At 45.1% G+C, this 18,463-nt stretch overlaps 1 protein-coding gene across 1 annotated transcript in view; it reads left to right on the top strand.

Moving 5' to 3' along the window:
• The window catches only part of ABTB2 (ankyrin repeat and BTB domain containing 2), a 198,657-nt gene that overhangs the window by 1,804 nt on the left and 178,390 nt on the right, over nucleotides 1-18,463 (top strand). The window lies entirely within an intron of this gene.

Here is an 18,463-nt window from a genome sequence, read left to right as displayed (position 1 = left end):
CACTTGACCATCTCCCTGGTAAGGTTAGGATGTGACATGTGCTTAACAGCGAACTGTCTACCAGACTCCAGTTTCAGGAATTGGCAAACCATGACTAATTTAGAATGGTACTTTGGTCACACATCCTTGCCATCCAATTAGATGGCCATTTAGGGGCAGCTTTCAGGGACAAATAAGCAAGGAGTGGAAAAAGGCCAGGTAGATATTGGGGACTGATAAAGGGAACCGAATCCAAATGTGGTTTAACAAGCATAATGGCTAAAATTTAAATAACACTTAGCAAAGTGCAAGTCACTGTTCTTAGCACTTTATATGTTAACTCAGGGATCCTAATAACCATACTGGTAGATACCTATAGTATTGTCCCCTTGATATAGGTGGGAAAACCAAGGAACCCAGTGGTTGAGTAATTTGCCCAAGATTAGACAGGTAAACCCGGTGCTGTCGAGTTGATTCTGACTCATATCAACTGTATAGGACAGAGTAGAACTGCCCCATAGAGCTTCCAAGGAGCACCTGCTGGATTTGAACTGCCGACCTTTCGGCTAGCAGCCGTAGCACTTAACCACTACACCACCAGGGTTTCCTGATTAGACGGGTAGTACATTGCAAATCTGTGATTCGAACTCAGGTGGGCTCCAGAGTCCAAGCTTTTAGCCACTAGAAGAAAAGAAACAACTTGGTTTTTATTAGTTCCGTTTCCAAGTAGAGCAGTTGATATGTTAGGGCCCATTTTGAAGACACTTTGTAAGTAACCATGGCTTGCCTTAATTTTCATTGGTTTTGTCTTTAATTCTGGCATTGCCAAAGGTGATGGCCTGGAACCAAAGAGTGTTCGCCTTTTCCATTTTCTTCTTGGCTCAGGGTTGATATCAGTCTAGAACTTCAGTTGGTGATGTCACAGCTGATAGTTATGCTTCACCCTCCAGGTTTTTGACATCAACACCGGGAACACCAGCTCCAGGAGAGGCAGTGGAGAGCAGGGGGTTTTCCATTCAGTTGTACATAGCCTTGGGGAAGGGTTCTCTACTTTTGGCAGAGGGAAGACCCAGGCTGAACTTGTAAGAAGCAAAGGCTCTAAGAGAAAAGATGGAAGCCCTGACTGTATAAAGCAAACTAGAATAAAGGTGAAAGATAAAAACAAAATGCCTCCCACACAGAGCTGGTGCCCAGCAGGCTGAGGCACTGCTCTCCAATTTTTCTAACAACAACTTGAGACTCGTTAGAGCAGCTGCCTCTCCAGGCACCCAGAAAACAGAGTGACCAGTAATTGCAAGAAAACAGGTGTCTTCCACTAAACGGCTTACCCCATAGGGCTATTTGTTATCTGGGATTTTCTTTATAGGATGGGCTTTTGACCCCATTATTTGACATCTTCCCTACCCCCACCCAAAACAATCCTTCCTAAACTGTGGTAGTTGTGACAGCAGGAGTCCCTATGTGACAGACACCAAAGCTCCTGGGATGCTCAGGAAGTGTCTCCCTTTGTACATTCTGGTATCCAGGGAACTCGCAGGCGAGGTGGCCTCTCACTTCTACTTAGTAACATGCTCATTTTTTATACATGAAAAGCTGGGGGTGGCCTCACTGAACAATAGCCAGGCTGATTTATTAAGTCTGTTTAGACAAAGTGAAATGAATGCTTAGGAGAGGAGCAATGAATTACTTAGGTCTGAAAGCTGGCTTTAGAGGGAAGCAGAAACTGCTTAGGAAAAAAATGCAGAAATCCCAACCTTTGTTATATTAAAATTACCCTAAGGCCAGTAAGGTTACAGTTTACACAGCTGAAGGAAGACCAAGCGGAGAGTGGGTACACATGGGAGAGAGAGTGCTGGTTAGTATTCTTGTCTGGCTGGTCTTGCCTTTAAATTATATATTGTTGTTGTTTTGCCTGCTAATTATACAGCATGGGCACATGCCTTTGACTCAGCTATATAGGGCCCTTAAAACTTATAATGTCTTGCAATGAGGAATTCAAGGGTCTAATCCATCCTATGTATTACTCAATGCTGGATAAATATGGTTTTGCTCAGCCCAAGATGGATGATAAAAGTTCTTTAGTGTTTATAAAACATGATCTCAGCTTCCTAGAGCAGCAGAAGTTATCTGTTGCTTGCTCATTTGGTGTGGATGTCCCTGCTCCCAGGGCAATGTCGTTGAACGTTGATATCTCTGTGGCTTCCTAATGGGGAGGTAGAGAAACCGCTTTAGTGGTAGAGGAGTATTTATAAACAGGGAGCTGGCAGAAGATAGACTTCCTCCTCCTCCTCCTCCTGGTATGTGAGTCCCATGCTTTGAGTGTCACTTCCAAGTTTCTCCTTGGCCATTTTTCTTACTAAGCTTTCATGAGTATGCATGGTGCGTAAGGAAATCCTTAACTCCTGGACTCTAGATTAAATGACAGAACACTGGCGAGACTGTTCTTACTCCAAAGCAGTATCCAGGGTGTACATGAGCATTGCTCTATCATAGTGGTAAAGAGTACAGGCTTGGGAGTCACCATGCAGGGTTTGAAGCTCTCCTCTACCAGTTATGTGAGTGGCCTGGGGCAAATTTTTTGATCATGCTAAGCCTCAATTTTGTCATCTGTAAAATGGGGGCTAGTAATAGCACCTATCTCATAAGGCTGTTGTGAGGATTAAGTGGTGTCATAGATTTAAAGATTTTAGCACATAGTAAGTGCTCAGTAAATAGTAGCAATTCACTCAACAAATACTTATTGAGCACTGACCTTGTGTCCACCATTGGTAAAAGTCCTGTGGATTAGGTGGTGAACGATGCGGGGGGGGGGGCTCTTCTCATGAAGCTTACAATCCAGTGGAGACAAAACATAAAAAATAATTTACTCTAAGCTGTATTATTTAAAAAAAAAAAAAAAAAGAGAGAGATAGTGTGACTGGGGCTAATTTAAATGACAGGGAAGATCTCTCTGAAATTTTCTTAGAAACAGCCAGTAATATCAACATTACTATTATCAAAAAATAGTGACTGCAGACTTTTCTGAATTATTCAGTTATTTACCAGTTGGGGCAAGTCTCAACACCTCATTTACAGCTGAGCAATAGAAAGGCTGCGTCTAGAGTGGGAATGGGAACGCCTCTCCTGGTTGGGGGATTCATTTAGTGAGGAGATTGTGGAATGCATGTCCACTGAGGTACTGAACCCAACGAGCAAGAGTTAATTGAGTTGGATTTGCTCTTTAAGCGGTTTCCACACCTGGGATAGTCTGAGGGAGAGGGCTGCTTACCCTTCTCTTTGACCATTTTACTGAAGCCAAGGAGCTGGTAAACTGAAACAAAGCAGAAGCTTTGGAAATGAAAACTTAGTTTTTGCTTTCATGCCTGAGAAATATAACTCCAGCCTGAAGTAGAGGAACAAGGCAGTTGTTCCACTTCCTCCAGAAAGCCTTACGCGACTCCCTCTCCCCTTGCCTGGAAGAACCAACCCTCCTCCGTGTTTCCCAGCACCCATAGCTGTCTCTCCCATGAGACTGAGCTCATAGGCATCACTGTACCCCCTGCACCTCCCAGTTGTCTAGCAGATAATAACCCAAAAACCAAACCCATTGCCACCAAGTCGATTCCAACTCATAGCGACCCTATAGGACAGAGAAGAACCGCCCCATACAGTTTCCGAGGAGCACCTGGTAGCTTTGAACTGCCGTCCTTTTGGTTAGCAGCTGTAGCTCTTAACCACTACAACCACCAGAGTTTCCAGCACATAACAGGTACTCAATAAATGTTGGGGGGGGAGGAAAAGAAGGATTGAGCCCAGCACATAAAATGTTTAGTTCTAGAGTTTGCATTTGAACTGTCTTGACGCATCGAAGGAACCTTCCTCCACTTCAACCACGGCAGAGGATTTCAAGTTCTTTATGAAGAGGCAGCACTTTGGGGGTGCCCACACCATAGCGACATCATTCTACCTTTTAATATCCTTTTTTCTAGCAGAGTTCTCAGGCTGGCTGTGATAAGTAGGATATGAATTGGGACGGTTTTCAGGTTAAGAGGATGCCTTCGGTGTGCGGAGTAGCTTTGATTTGGCACCCAGAGTGGAAGGGTTCCACAGCAGAAGCCTAATAGGCAACAGATAAACCAATAGGGAGGTTGACACTGGCAATCAGATCCTTTAGGAATAGCAATATCCCCTAGTTGCCAGAGAACAATCTCCGTGGGTGACTGTTGCTGGAAAGAGGTTGCGTCAGTGTCCCACCCCACCCACCTCCATCCTGAGAACTGAACCCAGGTAATCAGCTGCCAAGACCTTTCTGGGATGTGTAAATGACATGAAACCATGAGTCAAAACTACTACTAACACTCCAGCAGCCATAATAATAGGCCTGATCTTTGTACAGTGCCTTAAACTTTTCCTCATCTAAGAGCTTTCACTGAGGAGTCTCTGAAAGCCCAGAATTCACAGCTTGATAACAGCCTGGCCGGGACCATGCCCCACGCTGCTCAAGCCACAGGCCTTGGATCACAGAATCGAGGGTAGTGAGGAACAGGTCAGTATGTGACCCACTTCAGAATGGCATTTAGGGTCAAACTCATAGCACAACAACAATATTTCTTTTAGAGTGTTTGTTAAGGGCCCTGTGTGTCCGGGCACTTTACATACATTGTTGTAGATGTTGTTTGTTGCTGTCAAGTCAATTGTGACTTGTGACAGCCCATGTGTACAGAGAAGAACTGCTCCATAAGGTTTTCAAGGTTGTGCCCTTTAGGAAGCAGATTGCCAGGCACGTCTTCAAAGGCACCTGTGGGTGGGGTCGAACTGCCAACCTTTTGGGTAGTAGTCAAGTGCTTAACCATTTGCACTACCCACGGACATTAGGCCAGTGGATCTTCATAACCACTGTGAAGGATCGATCAGGCATCGAGCCTGGGTGTGTATCTGCCTCTAAGATCCCATGCTAAAAAAAAAAAAAAAAAAATGCTACTTGCTGTCTCTCCCAGCTCAGGGAGCGTGCCTGCAGGTGCCATCGATTTTTAAGGAGCCTTTATTGCTGCTCGTGAGGGGGTGGGGAGCTGCCCAGGGAGGGCCATCACAAGTGTCAGCTGCTGGCTGATCAATAAGCTCAGCAGAATGGAAGAGCTGCAGACGCCATTGCAATGCTCTTCTCACGAGGGGTGAGTTACCGTAGCTTAGGGAAGGTGGACGCACAATGAAGGTAAAGAATTGCAAAGAATCCTGGGTTTAGGGCCCTGGGATCCTGGGGCTCAGCTTACTTGCTCTCCAGAGCCTTTTCCAAGGGAGCTTTTCCTCGAGTCCACTACAATGTCTGGCTCCGTTCGAGGAGCACAGGAAGAGAATGAAATCAAATGCTTAAATGCAGCAAAAATTTTTCTTAATTGGATTCCATTTGCTTTGTTTCTTACTGACCCATGTCCTGAAGGAAATTATTTAAAGTCTCTAGGTCTGCGTTTCTGTGGAGTCAATTCTGTCTCATGGCGACCCTATAGGATAGGGTAGAACTGCCCCAAAGGGTTTCCGAGGATATAATCTTTACGGGGGAAACTAAGGTGCATAGTGGTTAATAGCTACGGCTGCTAACCAAAAGGTTGGCAGTTTGAATCCACCAGGTGCTCCCTGGAAACCCTATGGGGCAGTTCTACTCTGTCCTGTACGGTCGCTCTGAGTCGGAATCGCCTTGACGTCATTGGGTTTTTAAAAAAAAAAAAAATCTTTATGACAGCAGACCACCACATCTTTCTCCAGAAGAGCCGCTGTTGAGTTTGAACCACTGACCTTTCTGTTAGCAGCTGAGCACTTAATCACTGTGCCACCAGGGCTTGGCTCTCGTACAGGGAGCAGTATACTGGTATTTTTGTAGTGCTGCATACTCAGTGCTTAGGGGATGTGTGGTGTCAAGAGGGCAGCAAGGGGTGAGGCAGCCTGAGGGTAAATCCTTGCAGCCTCCTCTAGAGCTTTGTGATTCTGGTCAACTTGTTTAACTTCTGTGCCTTAGTTTCTTCCTTTGGTAACAGGATTTCTCAACCCTGGCCTTTTTTTTTTTTTTTTTTAATAAAATTTCATTTTTGTTGTTGTCAAAGTGTACACAGCAAATTAGATTCCCCAACCTCGTTGCTATTGATGTTTTATACCGCATAGTTCTTTGTTGTGGGGGCTGTCCTGTGCATTGTAGGTTGTTTAGCAGCATCCCTGGCATCTACCTACCAGTTGCCAGTAGCATCCCCACTCCCCAGTTGTGACAGTCAAAAATGTCTCCAGACACTGCCAGATGTCCCCTGAGGGGCAAACACTGCTCTATAAAATAGGACTGAAAATAGTACCCAACTCAAAGGATAGTTGTAAGGGTTAATAAGGGACTTTGTAATGTGTAGAGTCTCTGGGCGATATAAATGATTAGTGCACTTTGCTGATAACTGAAAGGTTGGAGGTTTAAGTCTACCCAGAGGTGCCTTGGAAGAAAGGCCTGGCGTTCTACTCCTGAAGAACCAGACATTGAAAACCCTCGGGAGCACAGATCTACTCTGATATGCATGGGCTTGCCGTGCATTGGAATTGACTGCACGGCAACTAGTTTGGTTTTGCAATGTGCAATTTGGCACATAAAATACCAGTTCCAATTATCACTAAAAATTTTGCAAACTTGTGCTGGATGTGCCAGTTGTGTTCACTTTTGCCAAAGTGGGAGTCTAGTGCAGGGGAAGATTGTGACCTGAATCTCAGGGTGACGAGTGTTAGTCACAAGGCTTTCCCTGGAAGTTAAGATGTCTGAAGAAAGTGCCCTCTGCTCAGTGATGTCTGGGTGGCCCCCAAAATGATGTGGGCTGGGAGATCAGACCCCCTCTGCCTTCCAAGCTCACACCCACCACTGCCAGGATGACACCAACAGTATGGATTCTAAAGCTCCAGGCCCCAGAGAACAATTGTGCTGTGGATATTTGACCTGGCTTGTTGCAACCGACGAGTCCTGAGCCACAGGGATGGCAGGTGTTTTGTGTTTTGCTGACCTGTCATGTAAACACATTTTGTGGCGTTCTTGCTTGTTTTAAAAAAGGCCCAAATAGTTTTGGAATTTTGGCTGTATATTTGGAGCTGCATGCCGGTTTGGGAGGAGATGCTTCAGGAACAGCCTGAGCAAGCCTGAGACATGCCACGCTGGCCTCATTAATCAACGAATTCCCATGCGCCAGCTATGTACGAAGCAATAGAGACAGATTTGGGCGGGCAAGAATTGATTTCAGCTGTCAAGGAGTTTAGACTGTAGGAGGGAAAGCAAAGGATGTACCTAGATACTTGCAAAGAAGTGTGTGGTTGCTGCAACCAAATAACAGAGGTGATGCTGAAAACCGCCACGTACTATGTGGCTGTGCCCATTGTGGGTGCTTTCTACAAGCTATTTCCTTTAATCTTCTCAGCCCCTCTCTCAGGTAGATATGATTTCTGTTTCATAGATGAGGACCTCGAAGCTTTTGATGGTTTGAAAGCTCAGAAGGAAGAGATGAGTTCTGGCTACGAAGGGTGCAAGGAGTCAGGGCTTTATTGTGGAAGGGGAGCCTGTGAACCAGGGGGGATTTGGGAAGATGGAGATGGAATTGGGAAAAGGGGAGGTGGTGTGGAGGCTTCCAGGGGGAACAGTGTATGCAACAACCTGGAAGCAAAAGTGTGTGTTGGAGAAGAGCAAGTAATTCTGTTTGGCTGAAGCCTTCAGATAGATAACAAGGAGGAGTAGGGGAAGATAACACAGTAAAAAGGATAACTTTTCCCACATCTTTTATCCAGATGTTAAGAAGCCTGCCAAAGGCAAGAGTTTTCCAAAATTTATTTTCATAATCCAGAAAACAAGTGTGCCTGCACCTCAGCTCATCATTAACCACAGCCCCAGGCCTCCCATTACTCCCCTCCACCCCATTTTATTTAAAGCTTGACCCCAAAAATGTACTCACCCCATGTCCTGTGTTCTCTTGTCCTAGCAATAAAAGTAATACAAGAAGATCTTAACCGAGCAAACCAAAGTTGAGAGGGATGAAGGACAAGGCTTTGGTCTGTCTTGCTTCTCCCATTGAATGTGGCTTCTGACTTAGTGTTTTTTTTGCGGCTCTGCACATAGCATTTCAGGACAAAACAATCCCAGCACCGAGTGAAGGTCGGGCTGGCAAACTCCTTAAATAAGGACGTTGGGTTTACTTTTGCCAAAGCAGGATTTTCAAACATGGAGGTAGGCAGCATGAAACAGGTTGAGATCAGAAGGCCCCAGAACTTTCTTTGGTGATAAGTCTGATATATTGAATGCATTGAATAAGATTGATATAGTCAATTTCCAGTTTAGAGTTTGTTTTGTTATTGTTTTGGTGGAGGGGGGTGGGTGAGGAACAGCAACTCAATTCTCAGAGATTTTAGTCACTTTCTAATTCTTGGTTAAGTTGTCTCCAGGGCATTGATAATAAAAGTTTCAACTGTGATAAATGTTTAATATAAAAGCACCATCTTATAGCTCACTGTTATCTGGATTGGACTCTATGGCCCAGCTGCGTTTACCCGGCAATAGTAATAATGCGATAGATCATCAATGGCTTAGCCAATAATTCAGGTATGTTAGTCTTTTTCCTGACCCCAGTCTTAGGAAGGAATTTTCTTGTCCCATGAAAAAATATGTATCTCCTGAATATGTTGCAAAAATACATATACAGCCATTTGTCATTAATTCTAATGTAAAAAGATTGTGCTTAGTCCTACCACCCACTGTTTTCTTGGGACCCATTGTTTTGAAAAGATGAGCTGAGGAAGGTCAGGCCCCGTGATGGAAACATTGAACAGTGAACTTGGAAGTAACTGGACATGCAAGATTAGGGAAGGGGAGAGGTTAAACTAGACCTCAAAGAGCGTGAAACAGGCTTCTCATCACGTGAAAGTCATCCCTAAAGTTGAGGCCAAGCCTTCTGTTGAAAACTGTTTTTCAGCCTCTACCCTTTAAAGTAAGAAAATCAGTATTTGCTGTGAGGAGAGCTGTTAACACGAGCAAAGGCTCACCCACCAAGCAAGTGTTTGTGCATGAGCTTCTAGAACAACCCAGTGCAGAGAGCTAAGGATTTGGATCCAGGAACTCTGAGTTGGAGTTTGGCCCCTCTGTGACCTGGAGTGAATCACTCCATTTTCTTGGATCTCTGTTTCTTTATCTGTGGGGTGAAGATGTTGGCCTAGATTCTCCAAGGGCCTTCCTGTCTGGTAATGTTTCTAGACCCCACGTGGGCACTGTGAAATTATTTTCCTAAGGTCAAGCCCTGCCATTAGTGTCCTTGGGAAAGAAACAGCCCAGGCTGGAGCTAGACACACTCTCTGAAGAGGTGGCTGGGTAGGAGGCCTTGGCACCATTCTTCTTATACTGGGATTAGCTGTGATTACTGTACTTGGAGCTTCTCTTCCCTGCTGTCCTTAGAAGGAGAGTTCTGTATACTTTTGGCCGACCTAACGCTTCAGTGCTCGACATCTGTGTCCAGGTCCTGGCAGGCCAGTGTGGTGGTGAGATCCAGCTTCGAGGTGACTTCATTCAGTGGGTGTTTAAATCCCGCCTACCCAGACTCAGGTATTTATAGCAGGGGAGCAGCTAGGGAAAAAATAATTTAAATAAGCTACACCCTTCTTTATGCTATGTAGGACAGAGACAGGCATTGTGAGGAATTTAGAGGGCTGAGCTGTATAATCCAGCAAGATATTTTTAAATGTTGTTTGTTGCAGTTGGCAGGGCTGGCTTTTCAAAGAGGAGGGAAAATGAGAGTAACTGAGGATGACAGGCTGCCAGGAATTCTGAAGGCCGAAACACAGAGCCTGGTACTCTGAGTTGGGCTGGGTCTAAGCTCCAGTTTCTTTCATAGTCACAGAGTTTCAGCCAGGCTTGGGAAAGTCAGAATGAGGATCCCTCTTCCCGACCAGCTCATACGCTCCACAAATCCTCACATTGAACATCAACGAAATGTTCTGGAGAAGGTAGAACATACGGTAAAAAAAGAGTTGCTTCTTTGAACACTGGAAACCCTGGTGGCGTAGTGGTTAAGTGCTACGGCTGCTAACCAAAGGGTTGGCAGTTCAGATCCACCGGGCGCTGCTTGGAAACGCTATGGGGCAGTTCTGCTCTATCCTATAGGGTCGCTATGAGTTAGAATCGACTCGACGGCACTGGGTTTGGTTTGCTGGTTTTCTGTGAACACCAGGGATGGTGGTAGCTGCTTTTTAAACTCATCTCAGTGGCCGAGTAAATCATGTTTTACTCAGGCACACAGTGTGGAAGGAAGTTGCTTGCAGCTGTTCCTCTGGATGTAATTCTTCCAGGCTGGGCTGGGCAGGCCAGAACTATACTGAGACCTTATCTAGTAGCAGGTGAAAGGGCCTCAGGGGTAGAGAGCTACCTCTGAAAGGTATTGGAATGGCCTCCCGCTGTCCAGTGGATGCTTGTAAAGTGTCTTAGGAGAGGCTGGCATATTTCCTGCCATGTTGGTCTATGAGGAAACAGATGGTGGTGACAGTGGGAGTATCTGGGGATTAGGAGCAAGGGAGAGACTGAGAGTGGAATTTGGGGTACATCCATTTGTTCATTCAACAACTATTTAGTGAGGACTTACTGTGTGCTAGACTCTATGCCAGGTCTTGGAGACAGAACAAATGAATGAATCAGACCTGAAGGAGGGGAGGGTAGATAGATGAGGAAGAAGGCATGCTAGAGGAATCAAAATGAAACCATTGTAGCTGGAGAAGAGTGATCCACGTCAAGGGAACAGAAAGTGCCTGGTGAGTTCAAGGAACTTGGCCTAAGAGGCCACTGTGGTTGGAGTGTGGAAAGCATGGGGGAGTGTAGTGGGAGAGGGTTGGAGGGAATGAAGAGGGCATTCTTCAGGTAGAACCTTGTGTCACTGGACCTTAGCTTTTTATTCTGAGTGAACCTGTAGCCATTAGATTAGAATTTAAGCACAGAAATGCCAGGATCTGATTTGCATTTTAATAGAATCATTTTCTCTACTGTGTGGGAAATGGATTGTAGAGGTCAAGCATGGAAGCAGATGACTAGTTAGAAGGCTTTTGCAATCATCCAGGAGACAGAAGGTAGTGGCTTGGGCTAGGGCAACAGCGGAGGAGGTTGTGGATGTATTTTGAAGTTGGAGCCAACAGAATTTGCCAACAGCTTGGATATGAGATATGAGAAAGGCATCAAGTGTGACACTAAGTTTATGGTCTGAGCAATGGAGTGGAATGGCCATTGACTGAAATGGGGAAGGCTATGGAGGAAGCAGCGTTGGACCAAAGATCTGAGTATGATATTGGTTGCTCATCTCCGACTTAATGTATAGAGATGTCAAATAGGCAGTTGGCCTCCAGATCACCTTGACTGGGAGGAAAGGCTGTCTTCAACTTCCTTAATTATGTGATGGATTGAAACATTGCCCTCTTTGCCCTTCCAGAGGGTGGGCCCATCCAGCAGCTTGATTAGGGCTTCAGGCAATGGATATTTAATTATCAGTCTTATAATTCTTTGGTTGATGGCCTTAAGAGTCCCTGAATTTTGCTCTGGCTTCTTCTCTGGCAGCCTTTAATGAAGATCATCAAATCTGTTTTTTCCTGTCATTAGCATGGGGTCTGTTTAATTAGGTCCAGTTGTTTTGTGGATCCCTGTGACTTTGCATGTGTGTCCTCCAATTCTGGGAAAGCAAGACTCCATGTTCAGGCAGCTTTGGATTCCTAGAGGCCGAGTCTGGGTCAGAACTTTAGTCAGAAAGAAAATCCGCTTGGGTGGTTTGAGAAGGCCTGGAGTATTCTTGGAAAGCTTTGGGAGCGTCTGAGTGCCCTTTAGATGGTTTGACCTCTGGTCCTCAGGGGAGAATTGGCAACACAGAATGGCTCTCCCTAATAGAATCTGAAAGAGTTGTCACTGCTTGTCAGCTAGTCACTTCCTGTCACTGAATCTCAATTTTCCTCTTCTGTTAAATGGGGATAATCATAGCTCCTAACTCATGGGGTGGCCATTTCAGTGGTTCTCAACCCTGGATTCAGCTGGAGAACTTTAAAACAAAGGGTATGTACACGTGTGTGTATGTCTCTCTCTCTCTGCTTCTCTCTTTCTTTCGTTCCCTCTCTCCTAAGTCACCACCCCCAGAAATTCAGATTTAAATGGCCTGGAGTGAGGCCCAGATGATGTGGGTCTTTGAGTTCTGGGGAGTCTGATCCACAGGGACCACTCAGACATTAGGTATTGTAAGTGGTAAATGAATTCTTGTTCTGGAGCACTCGTTTCTGCCCTGCCCAGGATGGTAACTTTCCTTCATTTTGTAGCTGTGCATCTTTGGCTCATTCCTCATTTGGCGGGTTCTCCAAAGAACACCCAAGAGAAGTCTGAACTGTTAGGTTTGCGTAGAAAGGGTAGATCTAGAATAGCAGTGGCATCATGTAATGTTCTTTACCTCAGAGATATTCCTTAATCCTTGTAATGAGGTGGTACTATTAATTCCATTTTAAAGAGGAGGCAGTTGAGGCACAGAGAGGTTAAGTAACTTCCTTAAGGTCACACAGCTGATAAATGGTAGACTGTCATCAAACCTAGGCAGCCTTACTCCAGATTCTCTTCCCAACCACGCTATGTGCCCTCCCCAGCCAGAAAAGCCAAGACATTGAATTCTCAACTCTGATCCCCCAGGGCATACCTACTATGAGCTGAGGAGACTTTACAAAGCACCATATCTGTACAGTGTACTTATCAATATTCTATCGTGTAAGCCTTACCATCATTCAATGAGGTATGTACTCTTTTTATTCCCATTTTACAGCTGAGGAAACTGAGGCTCAGAGAAGTCCAAGTGACATAGCTAGTAAATGACACAGCAGGATTCAAACCAAGGTCTCTTGGGCTCCAGAGCCCTCATTCCCCCTGCTGCCTCCTTCCCTGCCTCCCTCCGTCTCTCCTTGGGAACAGCCTGGATGGGGGTGAAGCACATAGAGTGATCTCCTGAGCAGAGAAATGAATGGGTTGGTCCAAGTGGGAGAGAGGAACTGAAGTAAGGCCAAAGTATCCCTCACTGCTTCTGAACAACTGAGCCATTTAAGTGCCTTAAAATAGTCAAGTTGCTCAGTGGGGCAGCTGACCTGACAGGCTTGAGACCTGTGGTGTAGGTATTTGTTTCTCTCCGTGTGCAAAGATATATCCAGCTAAGCACATCCTTCTCTTCTGTGAGTGTGAATGAAATAGCCTCCAAGAGATTGTATGTGTTGGTTGCTTAAAATAGTCCAAGAGGAAGAATGTTTGGAAGCTGTTAGCTCCTTGAGTCTATTTCCTCTTGATTTACGACACCTCAGAGAGTTCTGGGCCTCTTCTTATTTACCCTTTTGGCTGCTCCTTTTTACGATATTTTAGTCCTTATATCATCATAAGCCAAAGGAGCCTGCCACCTGAAAAAGTGGCAACTTTTCCTAAATTTTTTAATTGGGAGCCCTTCACACATTTATATGTATGTATTTTCTTTTAAAAGGGGGGGGAAAAATGAGGCAAGGAGATTTGTTTTGGAATTGGCTGCTTCTCTCTCCCAGCTGCAAAGGCTCCAAGATCATAGTTATGGTGTTTGCTCTGGAACTAGAATAATTTATTTTATTTGTTTACACTAAAGCCAGCCCCGGGAAGCTCTCAATCTTGTGGTGTCCAGGAGATCTGACATGCTCTCTGTGAGTGAGGGGAGCCACAGAGAGCTGCTGTGTTCAATATGGTAGCTACTAGCCTTGTGTGGCTGCTTAAACTTAAATTAAGTAAGATTAAAAAATAAATCCCCCAGTCACACTAGCCACATTCTAAGTGCTCAGTTGCCACATATGGATCAGATGAACAAGCAAACAACCCTTTGCCCTTTAGTTAATTCTGACTCATGGCAACCCCCATGCGTTAGAGAGTACAGAGTAGAACTGCTCCATAGGGTTTTTTTTTTGGCTGTAATCTTTATGGTAGCAGATTGCCAGGCCTTTCTTCTGTGATGCCACTGGGTAGATTTGAACTGCCAGCCTTTGTGTTAGATAAAACCAAACCATTTGCCCTACCCAGGAACCTCGTGCATAGTAGCTTCCATATTGGAGAGTGCAAATGTAGAACCTTCCCATTATCACAGACAGTTCTGTGGGACAGGGTGGCCATTACAGGATGGCTCAGTGATCAGTCACTTGGAGCCAGTTTTCTGGATTTTCACAGGTCTTCACATTTTAACCGTTTCCCATCATCTCTGAAGCCCTTTATTTGCAGAAACAGCAAGATTTGTAGAAGTGAAGATTAAGGCCATCGATTTCTTGTGGCTCTAACCTCTGGACCCTTGACATGAGGTCAGATTTTATGTTTAGTCTGGTTTCAAGGGGCTGTGTGCTTCCAGCCTGCCCTGGTTCCGTTAGAAAGTGCAAGTGAAGATAACGACCTCGTTCTATGTGAACGCTCTGGTGCTGCAGAGTTATCTTCCATCCAGACATTTCCCACTCCACCATCAGCTGGACTCCTAGGAAAGGAAGAAAACTATGTCTGAGCTATCATGTAGGATGTGTGTTTTGTTCACAGCAGGTTTTAGAAGCCAAGTAAGGAGGCAGTGTGATTGTGTGTTTAGTAATGTACACTGTCTACCATTTCCAAGCTGTGTGGCCTGGGGCAAGTCACTTAGTGTCTCTGAGGTGGTTTCCTTGTCAGTGAGATAGTGGTTTAAAAATAGCTCATTGGGATTTTGCTAGGTGCTGGTGGTACAGTGGTTACGTGCTTAGCTGCTAATGGAAAGGTCAACAGTTCAAACCAACCAGCCACTCTGCAGGAGAAAGATGCAGCAGTCTGCTTCTATAAAGATTACAGGCTAGGAAACCCAATGGGGCAGCTCTACTCTGTCCTGTAGGGTTGCTACGAGTCAGAATTGACTGGATGGCACACAATAACAAAATAACAACCAAAAGGTTGGCGGTTCGAACCCACCCAGTGGCTCTGAGAGAGAAAGACCTGGTGATTTGCTCCCATAAAGATTACAACCAAGAAAACCCTCTGATGCAGTTTTACTATGTCACATTCGTTATGAGTCTGAATGGACTCCTGGCACCCAACAACAGCAAACAAAATGAAAAAATGTACATAAAACACTTAGCATAATGCTTGACACATAGCAAGATCTTAAATGTGTTCTAAAGTTTACATGCATTTTCTCATTTTATCCACACAGTAACCCCCTGAGGTGGATACTGTTGCCATTTTGAAGAAGAGGAAACAGGCTTAGAGTAGAGTTATTGCTACAATCAGCACTACGCTTCTACTGTTGTTATCTTGAGACGTAGGTTGCTCCTTTACTTCTGTCGTTTCTGCTGTTGTCCAAGGCTCATCTTTCTCCCTGGGCTTGTTGATTGACTCCTTGTTGTAAGTCGGAAGATTTTTGTTTTGTTTGGTTGGTTGGTTATTTGAACTAGTAGCTCTTCTGATGTCCCTTCAGTACACTGCCTGCTCCCTCCACCGTTGGAGTTGAGCTCTTTCCAGAGACATTTTGCCTGAGTTGGTACCCACTTGGAGATCCACTACCAGGAGAGCCATCACCAGAATCTGTGACTCCTTAAAACCTGAAGGTTAGCCTAAGAGGTTCAGTTTGCTGTGAGCACTGAGCCTAAAAGGACCATGAAGAGGACCCCGGTGAGGGTGGTTTTGAAAGGAATGTTCTTGAGAGAAATAGAACCAAGAGAGACCTCTCTGAGTGGGAGAGGGGTCTGAGAGGATGTTTGCTCAAGCCTGGGGTGTGGTGGGTTCAAACTCAGACCCCACCACTCACTTGCCCAGAAAAACCAAACCAAACTCCTTGCTATCAAGTCAATTCCAACTCGTAGTGACCCTTTAGGACAGAGTAACACTGCCCCATAGGGTTTCCAAGGCTGTAATCTTTACAGAAGCAGACTGCCGTATACGGCTAATTATTTAACCTTTCTGTGCCTCAATTTTCCCATCAGTAAAATGGGAATAATACCAGAACTTACCTGGCAAGGTGGTTGTAGCCAGTGCCTGGTACAAATTAACCACCAGATGGGAGCTTCTGCTGCCATCCTCATTGTTGTTGCTTCTGGGCATTGGCATTGGGTGGTTTTCCACTCATGTGTTGCTTGTGTTTTCTACTTGGGGATATATTACTGGCCAGAAAAAAAGTGACCTAGATGGTGTTAGCTCTTAAAGTGTCTAAGTTAAATGTGTATTATGGGCCTTAATGTGGCCAGTCTTAACTTCCTTCTTTCCTTCCTTCCTTCTGGAGGATAATGGGGTAAAATGCACAAGATTGTGGTTGTCATTTCAGTATCTCACATGGTGGCCAACAGCCTGCTTCCCTCCTGATTTGGGCTGTGTAAGAGTCACCACCCAGTCAAACAGTATAATCAGAGCTGGATTATTTCTATAAGATTAATTTGTGGTATGATGCGCCCATATATTTATACAATTGCCACTCATTTGTCAGCATCCAGAATATGCTAAATCTGCTGCTCATAATGAAAACCAAACAGCTTGGAGCTATCTGTAGGGAGTCCTGTAATTTTCATCACAATTGTTACAAGAAATGGGTCTAAATTGGGGCAATCCAAATGCCACTGAGGAATGGCAGTATCCCTATTTCCATTCTACAGATGGTTCTGCTGAGGGAGGTGGTGCTCTCAAAGAGAAGCTGCTAAGAGAAGAAAGAAAGGACATGGGGTGAAAATATGGCATTATTGTGTTGCTGTTTTTGTAACTTTGGCCCCGCTGTTGGCCCTCCAGGCTAACCAAACCGTTGTTCTTTGTGCGACTTCCTTGGCAGTGACCAATGTCTTTTGGTTAATGGGTAACTCTGACTCTTCCTGACAAATACTTGCTTTGTCAGTTCTCTGTGCTGTGGTCTCCTCCATTATCTGTGTCCCCTCAAACCTCAAAAGAACCTAGATGGGAGTGTGTGTGTGTGTGTTGGCCTGCAGCATGAGCACAGGCATCTCCTCCTCCTTCCTAAAATGCAAAACCAAAACCAAACTCACTGCCATCGAGTCTATTCTGACTCATAGTGACCTTATGGGACAGAGTAGAACTTCCCCATAGGGTTTCAGAGGAGCGCCTGGTGGAACCGAACTGCTGACCTTTTCATTAGCAGCTGAACTCTTAACCACTGAGCCACCAGGGTTTCCCCCTAAAATGCAGGAAATCCCTAAATCATTCATTGCCAGGCCTGGCTAAAAACATCTTGAGGCACTTTAAAAGGCGTGTTCTGGGGCCCATGATAGATATATAGAGTAAAAATCTCTAAAAAAGAGAGGCTAGAATATGTTTTTTTTTTTTAATGCTACTCAGGTGATTCGGATAAACAGGAAGCTCACTTGGAGTTGAGTTGACTTATAGGCACCTCTAAGAGTCTGCATCACACAAAGGCCCCTTTGAAAGAGCACAGCTTGGGAAAGGTCAAGCGGAGAGAGGCTGATGATGGGTGATGTCCTAGGCTGGTCTGTGAGTGTCACCTCCCCCAACCGTGGGATGAAGACTGTGGTAGGGTGACTAAGCAGTGGGAGATGGGGAAGACTTGTAACAGTCAGTGTTTACTGGATGCCATCTTGTTTAACCCTGTCAACCAAATGTGAAGTGGTGACTAGAATACAGGCTTATATTTGTTGAGTGTCTGCTATGAGATGGGCAAGATTCTAATGAATCGTGTGGATCATCTTGTGCAATCCTAATTATAGCCTATTAGTTACTATTATTTTTCCCCATTTTACAGGTGAGGAAACTGAGGCCTAGAGATGGTTAAAATGACTTGTCACACACACAACAGGTGGCAGACCTGGGATTTGAGGTTGGCACTGTTAGACTTGAAAGCCCATGTCTTCCATTGTTGGAAGCTGGCTAGAGCTTTAATCAAAATCACTAGGCTGTTGGGAATGGGTCAAATAAGAATTCTCAAATATGGGATGCATCGTAAATAGAATGTTAGAATTTTTCCAGAAGGATCTTTTGTGCCATTTCTCCTCAAGACACTGTCCTTTCTCCCTTCCAGTCCTGGTTTTTGTTTCCCTTGATAGAACCAGGCCCCTGGCTGAGATGGGCCAGAGAGCAGCCTGAGGCCCAAGGGGCCAGCAGCCAGTCAGCCATGTTCTTCTTCATTGAGACTGTCCATATTTTAGCCTGCTGCTCCTCTTCCTCACCCCTCTTCTTCCTTTTTCTACTCAACTCCTACATGCATCTCTTCTCCCGGGACAGAGGTTGGGAGTCGGAGTCTTCTTCAGCATAGGTGCTCATTGAATAAATCAGGTTCCAGGAGAGCTACAGTCACCACGCAGGACAAAGACTCAGTGCAAGCCTCTGAAGAAACCTTCCCCTTAGCAAGGTTCTTTGTGCTCAGGTGGTTGACCTCATCTGTGTCCTGAGACGGTGCGAGTGTGCAGCTGAACTGCCCAGATTCAAATCCTGGATCCACTCCTTCCTTGACAAATTACTTTGCATCTCTTTGCCTCAGTATACTTGTCT

This window comes from Elephas maximus, chromosome 7, assembly GCF_024166365.1.
Source record: "Elephas maximus indicus isolate mEleMax1 chromosome 7, mEleMax1 primary haplotype, whole genome shotgun sequence".
NCBI lineage: Eukaryota > Metazoa > Chordata > Mammalia > Proboscidea > Elephantidae > Elephas > Elephas maximus.
The sequence above is the reverse complement of the archived record's forward strand: the minus strand, read 5'-3'. Positions and strand labels throughout refer to the sequence as shown.